The 11,262-nt window shown below is 38.9% G+C and overlaps 1 protein-coding gene across 1 annotated transcript in view; it reads right to left on the reverse strand.

Moving 5' to 3' along the window:
• Positions 1-7,536, reverse strand: part of rassf7a (Ras association domain family member 7a) — a 36,439-nt gene extending 28,903 nt beyond the window's left edge. The window contains exons 1-2 of the mRNA XM_053885132.1: positions 7,337-7,536; positions 2,382-2,479 (exon numbers count right to left, since the gene is read on the reverse strand). The gene's annotated coding sequence lies outside the window, so the exon portion shown is untranslated. The remainder of the gene's footprint in view (positions 1-2,381; positions 2,480-7,336) is intronic.
• Between the last annotated feature and the right edge of the window lie 3,726 nt (positions 7,537-11,262).

Here is an 11,262-nt window from a genome sequence, read left to right on the forward strand (position 1 = left end):
GCACACATCAGCGCAAGCCTATCAGCAAGAATGCTCGGATTGTCGGGTCAGCAGTGACATCATGGCAGTCTGTCAAAGGCGACAACATGGCCTTAGTGCCAATTTCCTCATAGTTGCGTCAGCGAAACAAAAACAAGCCTTGGATCAAACGCACAAGCGCTGTTTACAGCTAAATGTTGGACTTTCTATTGGCAAATTCCACAGTTAGAAATACCAATGTCTCGCTTCTGTCACACTTATCTTTGCAATATCTTCATCCAAAAATCTGTTCTTGTATGGGCATTCCATGGATGTAACACCTTATGAACAATTGCTCTTTGAAGGGATTTTAGTGCAAGAAATGTTTACTCCTATATTGAGGGGATTGGAAAATGGATCATTGAAAATTGGATTGTTAATTATTGTGTCGAGAAAATGTCATGCACATCTTTACAGAGTGGTGATCGGTGCAGTGACTAGGAACCTGGTGTCCAAAGGATGATGAGTTAATTTGCCCAATCCATAAATAAGAGGGTTATCACTGAGTTTGAGGAATTAGGGATGACTCACAGATCCTCTAAATCTGAAAGTCAATCTCGATAGGAAATGAATCATATGGGCACCACCACTGCAGAACTGCAACAGGCAGCATCACTGCAACTAAACAATCCAGGGTATAAATTTGAAGGCTGATATAGCAGATGGCGGAGTACAGTAACTTCGACCAGAGCAATACTTGTGGGCAGGTTTCTATCAAAATTTCATCTGGCAAAACCTATCCCCCAGCCGAGGACATGAGGGAGGTAGTCCTTTCATAGTCAGATGGATTTACTTCCATCCCAAACTTACAGTTTTCCATATACAGCATCAATTTGAAAAAGTGACAAGAAATTGGAAATTTAATTGAGAGAAATCTGGCATCCCAAGTGTTAAAACAACCAGGTCCACTATTTGCACAGGTAAAAACACAACATGGGAATGGTCAGAGAATCAAGGAATAACACAAAGAATTATTAGAAAATATTAAAATTCAAACTTCTTAAATGTAAAATCTACCTGCATACATGTGCCTCCAGGGGAACCTCAATAATGCCTCTGCACAATGGCTGTGCAAATGTTGTGCTGTCACCATTATTTACATGTAAACCATGTGAAAAAACATCAGAACCTGAGGAAAGACTTGTCAACAAGTGGGTTACATAAGCTACAATTTCAAGTTGCTCAAGTACACAAATGCTTTACTAGTCCAACATGTCTGACTGCATTGCTAGTGTGAGTAGAATCCGTCACTGTGACCACTAACAAACACATACCTCACGTGTCTCCTGTGCAGGTCAAGTGTCAGTCAACAGATGTGTGTGTGTGTCATCAGATAGAGTGCACCTATGGGAGGGACAATGAGACCCTTTTTAGTGTTGCCATGGTTATCAAACAAGACATAACCACATGGTTGGTTGAGTCTAAGGAGGGGAGTAACGGCAGCACCACTTCAGGGCGGGCACCAAAACAATACTTAAGCTCACAGTGGTCAGAACACAACCCAAGTGTTTGTGAAACAATGAGCTACGGGGAGAACACCTGTGTTGAATATTTCATGGGAGATAAATAAATATTTCGTCATACTGCCCAGCTCTCGTTACAAGACTGAAGCGCTTCCTGAGTTTTGTGCTCTCTGATAAGGTGGCAAAACTTGCATGTAACACACATGCATATCTTGGCCAGTGAATACATTTAAGTTCAAATGAATCCGGATTCTTCTGGATTCTTCTCCAGAACGAAGAGGAATGCAGATTTTCCTTCAACAATATGTCTATTGGGAGAAGCACCAGTCTCTCCGAAAAGATCAACACCTTATTTGACATATTTTTAATACAAATTTAGCTCATACAGCACATTGAACATCAGTTCCCGATCATTTTCATGAAGAAAAAAAAACAGTTAAGAGTTCAGATTGCCGACTGTAAACCTCACACGTTAGGCCATACTCAAATTCATCTGATTTGTGACATACATAAGCTACTATGTGTAACAGTTCTACATGGTAAGCTGAAAAGAGAATGACTGCACTGCTGGTCTTCACCCTAATGTGAAATGAAAACACCTCAGTGTGAACACAGCTTGCTAAAAAGCTAAAGGCTGCATTGTGTGGTAGTTTTAAATAACTCTCTCATTGATGTGATGGTCCACATGTGATGGTTTTTCTTTGCACACATGGAGAACTTTTGATAAGAGATGATGTAATTTTGGCAGTCCAATAATGCATGAACTTGTGATCATCAGAAACATAATTCTTCATCAGTGACTCTTCATTTTTGACATCAAAATGTGACGTGCAGCAGAAATGCACACTTGTTTGTGCTTGATAAAGTCTTGATAAAGTCCTAGCAAGTTGTCACACTTACCTCCTGCCGTTTTTATCCAACTGGAAAGAGGACAGCGCAATGGGATCTTGCCACTGACGCTGTGTGTTGTGCTCTTGGGCTACCTGATCCACCGCAGCCTGCGTGACAGACACAGAGACAGACTGAAAATGCTATACACAAAAGGGGGGGCAGCTGTGGGGACAAGTGAAGTGGTGCCGCCATTCGCCGTCGCCCTGGAAACCAACGCTCTTTCAAAGAAACTACCCAATGGCAAACACCGGTGATTGTGTTCAGACAAAAAGTCACATGACTGCCCAAACACCACTCCCAGGCCCAAAGTGAGAAGTGGGAAAGAAGGGGGCGATGAAGGGTGTTTTTTGGGGGGGGTCAGGGACAGAATAAGGGACAAAGAACGATAGAAATAGTTTGAGCGCAAGATGATATGGAGTTCAAGGCACAAGCCGAGTTCATAATGACGACATAAATTGGCCTCGCATTCTATGTTACGCAACAGTTAGTCTGCAGCCACAGCAAGTGAAAACAACAATTTCACTACCATTTTAGATAAAATGTTTGAAACTGTGGTGAGATGAATGCAGGAAGCAAATACACTGGACAAAGGGTCCACATATATAAAGGGTCCGCATTATATATATATATATATATATATATATATATATATATATATATATATATAATGCCACTATAAACAAATAAGTCACCTTAGGAAGTGCAGATTATTTCCCCTGAACACACTTATGTCTGTTCAGTTCAAATTATAGCATGCAAAATAGTTTATTAAATGACTGTAAACACAGGGGTGTAAATCCTCATCAGACTGAGATGAGCCACATAAAAGCAGCAAGTGATTGCTCAGACTAAGACCACACATCTATCATGTTCTGTGCGGCACGTTGTGCACTTGAGCACAATCATTTCCCTTGATATGCGTCGCCTCGGTGACATTAAATTACCCTACTTCATCTGTTGCAGACAGGTCTCTTTCTCTGAGCAGCATTTACCGAGTGGAAAGTGTCCAATTATGGTGTGGAAGTGAAAGGATGGCTGATGAGCAGTGGCATGGAAAGATGACAAATCCAGCAGAATCAAACACATCAAGAGTGAAGACAAGAAGAAAAAAAACAAATCCTCTAATTTAGAGGGAAGATGGTGGAGTGAGTGCCATCTGAAAAGGATTTTCACTTGATAAACACAATAGTTTAGTTGAAGTTTATTTCAATCGCACTTTGAAATGCACAACAGCAACTCTTTTGTTTGAAGAAGCTGTGATAAAAATGAACCTTACCACCCCTTTCTTACTTTCTTTCCTTAACATTACTTAACATTAACCTCTCATGTTTCATTGTGTTTTAGAGTCCTGAAACACTAACTATTTTGTCCACAGTATGAGCACTAATACCAAGAACAGAATAGGATTTAAGTGAATCACAAGTGTTGTTGAGTAATACACAGCTCAGTCCAATATTTTAGAGAGTCTGATGCTTTATGAACATGTACTTTTTTTGTCATTACTCTGCATTCCTGTTCATATTCTGTTAACTACATACCAGAGGGCAAGACATACAACTTCTGGGGTTTGGTAGGTTTCCACTTCATCAGGTTGGAAAAGAACTCTGGGCTTGCTGCAAAGAGAACGTCTGCCTTTATCTGAGGACCTCCTTTCTCATCGCCACTTGCTTCTGTCTGTCTTCATAGGCTTTCAGCAGGAAGCATGGTTGAATATGATCCTGGTCGGCTTATCTAAAGTGGTTCTTATCTTCATATTCCTGGCTCTTGTCTTGACTTGTAACCGTGCAAATCTCTCAACATTTCCATTATATAGGCAATTGTTTGTCATCTCTCGCCTTCCTATTCTTGCACTTAAGCTTTTAGTAGTAAGGGCTGTCAATAGAATACAATTTTTTATCTTGTTAAAACAAACTTTTATTCTGTTATAAATGTAACAAAGGATTTTTTTATTGATTCAATTTAATTTGTGATGAATCGCAGGTTAACTCTGCTTTAGTGCGATAATATGATACTAAATAGTTTAATCACTTGCCACCTGTACTAGTTAAGATTCATTTTCTATTTTATTTTGGTATTTTACCTATTTTGTTTATTTGTTGACTATTTTAGTTGGTAGTTTCCTTTCATCTGAACATCCCACTTTATTGTGTCACTTCCTTAAAATCCTCTCTGTTTTCGAATTTCTTCTTTTAGACCAGAGGTCTCAAACTGATCCAGAAAGGGGCCGCAGTAGGTGCAGGTTTTTGTTCCGACCAAACATGCACACATTGGTAAACCAATCAGGTGCAGCTGAAACAAGCTGGTCCAGACTCACAATCAACTTTAGACACCTCATTGGTGAAAAGATGACTAGGCTGCAGCCACTCCGGCCCCTTGAGGACCGGTCTGAGACCCCTGCTTTAGATCAATCATTTCCGATGGAGTCAATTTCATGTCTGATGTCCAAACTCTCCATTTTCCCCATCATTTGGCTCATTCACCTTATTATCGTAGACTTCCTGTCAGGCTCACCTCCTGGTTTAAGTCCAGCATTTGATGGTGCTTTTTTGGATTTTTCCGACACATTTGAATTGTAAATTTCAGATCAGCAGCATGTTTCTTCTGAATTTTACATAGTTGTTCAAGCTATTGTTTTAGAAAACAATAGTGTTGCATCGATTTAGCATTTAATTTGATTAATTTGAGCGATTCTTACAAGCATACTGTAGTACTTGTACATACAAGGAAGCAATGGAAAACTTGGAAATTAATGAAAAATGCAGCAATAATGAGTGAACATCCATCAAATGTTGTCAGTTGCAATTCCAAATTCAAAAAAAGCATATCTTATTTGCCTAACTGTAAACCAGGGGTGGCCAACCAGCCAGAGGCTAAGAGCCACAATGTTTTATTGTGTTGCTGAAAAGAGCCATATCCTACAAATATGTAAAGCTGTAAGGCTCACATGAACAGCTGGTCATGTGACTTAGGCTCATTTGGTGAGGCCGCCTAAAACTGGGAGTCGCGGGTTTGCCAGGCCTAACTGTAAACTGTAAAGAAAATTCCTTCATCATAACAACGTCATTACTATCAATAACGTGGAACAGTAGCAGGATGGTTGGATGACAGCGGCAACTTTCTCAGCGGTAACATCTCAGCCATGCTGTGGGCTAAAGTACATACATAGCAATGGAAAAGAGTACAGAACATTGCCTGCCCTGACCCGTTAGCCTGTAATTACTACTGCACTGCTATTACAGCAAACTGCTTGAACTACAAAACCTGAACAGATTTTTACATTTTCAGAGATTGCTTAATAGCTTTTCAGAATGATGGCCTACTGTTACGCAAGACAAGGTAAATTACTCAAGCGCATACTCTGATCAGAGAGAGCAGGTGTTAAAAAAAAACTTCTACTTACAGGGAATTCTGATGATCATAATCAGGCAGTCAAAGGCTGTTATTACAACATCAAGTCAAAAGAGAAGGTGAGAGGACGATGTGCATTCAAGCCACAAGATGTGTTTGAAAGCCTGTTTTAGAATGTATGAATCATCACTGTTGAGTTCTTATTTGATAAATATTCAAAGTGGAAATCAACAATACTTCTAAAGTCAGTGGACTGTATTCAGAGACATCTGTGATAAATGTGTAAGGCACTGCAGCAAATTCAAAAACTGAGGCTACAGAAATGCCTTTACTAGTTCCTCAGTGGGGACTTTTAATTTTACCCCATTATTTAAATCAATAAACTAGTTACATGTATGTACATACAACAGACATGATTAACAGCATCACTGCATCCTTGCATGGTATGGTTGTACTTTAAAGGATCATATTTATCAATGTGACACATGGAAGTGAATCGATGAGCAGAAGAGCGAAGAAACAGGAATTAAATATAATTACAAAGAGAAGTGCAGAGCAAAGAGCATATGGGGAAGTTGAAAGAGGAATACTGGAAAATCCAGAAGCATCAAGATGAATGAACAAAAGAGTGGTATAAAAATGGAAGTAGCATGAAAAGAATAGCTATGAAAGATCTGTGATGAAGAGACGATAAGATAGATACAGTTTTGTGTCTTGGAAGAAAAAAGGCTTCATACATTTTCACACATTCTCCCAGAATTTGGGACAGCAGAAGTCATTTGTACTGCAAACCTGGCTGTTTCATACGACAAACATAAAAGTCCAAGTTAAGAATAAAGCAACCAAGCTGTGATGCAGGTGTGAAGAGGGTGAACAGGTTAAGGAAAGGCATGTTGTGGAACGCCTGATGGGAAATGTGTAGTGTAGAGGAGCACAGAATATTTTATGAAGCACCTCATACTTACATGTTGGTCATACTTAAACTTGTCATACTTAAAGTTGAAGTCATTGCTATGTTTCATAATCTATATTTACATACATATTTGGCTCCTATTACTTGTGCTTTCATAGCATTGTGACAATATTAGTTTGACATTTGAGGTTTAGGATAATCCCAGCAGTATATGTACTCTGTGTAACTATTTGTTGCCTTTTTCCACATTATCCTAGTCGTGTGTATTCTTTTGGATGAAACTAAGCAAAAGCAAATACAATATTTAAAAAAAAATGTCAATGTTTGCCAAATATTTAACTAAGGCAAACATTACATAACCATTCCATATCTTATTTTAAGGACAAATTTTGAACTACCGTTATCAATGTATATCATCTTCAACATACAGCATTTCATAGTAACGTTATGAAGCAATGTTAACAGCGATTGTTAACAGTGTTATTGTCATTGTTATTACGCTTCATAAAACTAGTAACAGTAAACTAGTAACATTTAGATGTTACTAGTTTAGATAGAGAAAATAAGCCGCTACAAATGTACAATGAACATTTGCTTTAAGTGATTCATGAACACCAAGAACCAACTTAAAATAAAAGTCTACAATTTGCTAATGATCGGCAGTTAGCTTTTAGCATAATCGCAATTTTAAAGGGTCGCTTACCTGTCAATAGAAAGTAGACGCTTATGGTGTGCAGTTACTTCTTTGCTTTCAGTATATAAACGAGGGCATTAAACGTGAATGTCAAGCAAACAGTTGGTCGAGAAACTGAAATGAGAATGAGCTGAAAGTTTGGAGTTCTCGCCACCGTAGCAGCAGGTGCACAACTCGCACTTGCTGCATCCTTCAACCACCGAACGGCATTGTTTTAAAGTCACGACTTAAAAGAGACATTTGTTAAAGTTTACTTACACGCGTCGTTGAAGGTCTTTGCTTTGAAAGGAATTAAAGGACCACAAAAGTTGCTTCGTTGTCACAAGTCGCTGCCGGCAAGTCACACATGCGGCGGACTGCCATTGTTCCTAGTTGTGACAAAATAAAAGTCAAAGCGGAAGTAAGACAGCCATGCCCGGGTCAATTGTGTTCTTTCAGAAACAGTATGAAATTTTTTTTCCTCCTTTTGAAGGATTCATATGTGTATTTCAGAATTGGACAGGGTTTAAATACATTATCTTGTCCACGCATATTGTGATATTGCATTATTCCCTACTTGTATTTTATCTATAAAATTGGATACTTATTCAAAATCTGGAAATTCAATGAACTGATTTGGCAGCATGTAGCAGTAGTGTTAAGAAACTATGCTGAGCAACACACAGTGTAAACCAACATGACGATTAGCAGAGAAGAAAAGTTTTTTGTTTTTTTTTTTGTTTTTGTTTTGGGGATCGTAGCTAAAATGAAATGCTCTTATACCCATTATGAATATTTCCCGAACATTTCTTTGAAACACGTCCTTCTGTTTTGTAGCGAGTTTGCTTTGAAGGATTTAAAAACATTTGGCTTTTACAACTTATCCACAATCTCATTGGCTTATGACATGGAAGAGGTGGCAAGAATACAGAAGACATGACACAAACCCATAAAAATCCCAATTGCAGCGAGCTGTTACCTCTTGTCAAAAATCTCTCATCAACTTTATTGTTCCTCATTCATACTACGAGCCTTGAGCTCCAACATAATGGATCACACCTCTTCTTTTGGCTCTAAATGCACCACCAAAAAACACGTTGTGATTGCTAATATCCAGGAGTGAATGGAATGTTCCTTCCGGCAGGATCTTGCCGTTTGTCTACAGTACTGAACAAACAGCTTTTGCTGGGCTTGTCTCGACCTATACTTGAAGTACTTCCAGTAAAAAGACTCGGTAGTAAACACGACATGTTGAGAAGAAGGTTTCCTCAGGCGATACCCAGCACTGTATTCGTGAATTTAATCATTATGTACATTTGCCCGAGTTGAGTTATAATTACATAAGTGCACAAAACACCAGGCAATTTAAGAAAATATTTTGCCTCTGAGATGTTTTGCAGCCTTCTCCTCTTGGAACGCTTATCTGATCGTACCAATCTCTTTGCCATTTCTGCTTGCGGTGCTTAGCGCATGTGTTGGCACGGGGAGTTTGGGGAGGGGAGACATATCTTGTTAACCCTCGGTATGAAAATTGATATGTCGGATTCCCTTCGTCATTTCATTCTTCCTTAAACAGGTTTTATTGGACAGGTAAATTGAATTCCTAAACCTAATAGATTATGCAGGACAAATACAATTTGAAATGCTATACCTTTATTCAATCCTTATCATGAGGTTGTCGCCTTAGAGGGGGCTCACAAGTTCAAAAAGTTTTGGGGAAATTGTAAAAGTCACCACTGTTAGCAGTGGCTGCTCGCCAATAGGGGGCGCAATGTAACTACAAAAAGTCATTTATTGCATTGCATTTATTTTTTTTAAAGAGCAAGAACGGCAGATTAAGCCTCCTGTTTTTCTATTTTTTTTTAGAAATTCCTGCTTGTCAAACTCAAGGAGCATGGACCATATCTCTTCTTTATTGCAATTTGATATTAAAAAAATTGTCAGTGGTGTAATGCACATTCATCACATATAATCCCATAATGCACAGCAGCAACTTAAACTCCAAAAAGAGTTCATCTTATAAGGAAAAAAAGGTCTTATTCAACACTGTTTTTTCGTTTCAATCTCCTTAAGAAATTGGTTGACAGTCTTCAAAATGATTGTGCAACCATTTCTGAATTAAATATCTGACACCTTATGTCATAATTCACAATGCAAATAGGATCAGGGCTATAGAGTATAAATAGATATGGAGAGCAAAATAGTTCGGGACTGATTGTTATTACTCTCGTCTCAATCTCCCAGAAGTCACGAGTCCTGATCATGTGTTCATGCAATGTACAAAGAAAACATTTTACACAATGAACATGTGTTTAGAAATAAACTGCAGATCAATAATAAGAGAGCCACTGACTCAATATTATGTAAGGTCTGTCTCGGGGATGACACGCCTCTCATCAAAAACATTTCTATCCGTCAACGTAAAAATTGTTCCAAAGTGTGGATTATGTTGACTCATTATTTACTGTACATCCTGTTGCTGAGGCGGTCTCTGGCGGCAATAACAGCAACAAGTGCGTCGTCCAGCCGAGTGTGGCGTTCAAAGGATCGGGCATGTTTGTGCAGAGATGGAATTCCAAAACTGTTTTAATCCTAAGTGTGAAACAAACTGCCAACACCAGCAACATTGGAGTGAAATATTAAACACTGTGGGAGAATTTGGAGAGCCCTGCGGCCATGTCGTCTTCCCTTCTAAACAAGATATTGCTTTTCTGTAGCTTCATTATGACTATCAGTAAGTTGATAACATATTATTGTTTAGGTATGAACTTGAATATTGAGTGTGCTCACCCAAAGTTGTATAGATTAGACTGAGATAACTTTCTGCGTTTTGCTATATTTTGTTTAATTCTTTAAAGTAAAGCTGGAAGAAATATATACAAAATTTTACAAAACAAGCCACTGGATCTATATCCCACTTGGAACTACTATTTCGACCCCTTCAAGGCATGTATTTCTCGTGTTAATAAATGGATATCACAAGGTGAAGTGATTTTTTTTTTGTTGCTGGATTGTCTACTTTACATTAATGGAAGGTCAACTCAAGAAATAAAAATAAATAATGACTTGAAAATAATTCAATACTCGATTGTTTTGAAGTCCAGTGAGGTGATTTTAAACCGGCGCAACACTAAATGGAGACCTCTTGGATCAGCAGTGCATCACAAGTCACCTGACTTTTATGGGCAATAAAGAGCGCCAATTAACCTGAATGTGTGTTTATGGACTGATCCAGCAGTAGCGATGTACTTCCCCTCCTTCACCTGCCTCACAACAGGCCTGACTGGCGCTTGCTCCGACTCATCTCCCCTATGTAAAGTGGTCATGTCCGAGGAATTCAGGGGCTGAATAAGAGCAACACGCTCGGTGATAAGAGCTGACTAAGGAGTGGACAGTTGTGATGACCTCACCTGCTTTGACAATAACACATATCTCACTCTCATGGCTGGACATCTTATCGTTTCCTGTAGTCGAAGACACACCTTGGGGTGGAGAACCGAGATATCAAGTTTGGTATCGCTCTTCTCCTTGTTTCTCACTGACCAAGGTGTTTGTTATTTCCTGGCTTGGAAGCTACGTAGAACCACCATGCTGTGATCCACCTCCCTTAGACAGTATGAGTGAGGGTGCCTTCCTGTTACACTCACACAAAATTGTTACTAGCCTCCAACACAAGAAGCAAATACCAAAGTTATTAGAGATTAAAAAAAAGGCTTTTAAAAAATATTTTTTTATCTTGTGGTTTTCTTCACGTCAGTCACTGCTTTTAAACTGCTTACAAAGTGCCTCTACACTTTTGCAGTCCATTATGAGAGTAAAATTTCTGCTTTAAACACCAGTTTTCCTCTGGTCAAAGTGCCCTTGAACAATCTGAAGTTGCCCTTCAGCATCTGCTAATGAGTAATTCCCCTGGAATCCAAAGGCAAACAACAGCAGGATAGGTCGTGTTTGAAAGA

This window comes from Synchiropus splendidus, chromosome 14, assembly GCF_027744825.2.
Source record: "Synchiropus splendidus isolate RoL2022-P1 chromosome 14, RoL_Sspl_1.0, whole genome shotgun sequence".
In the NCBI taxonomy this organism is placed as follows: domain Eukaryota; kingdom Metazoa; phylum Chordata; class Actinopteri; order Syngnathiformes; family Callionymidae; genus Synchiropus; species Synchiropus splendidus.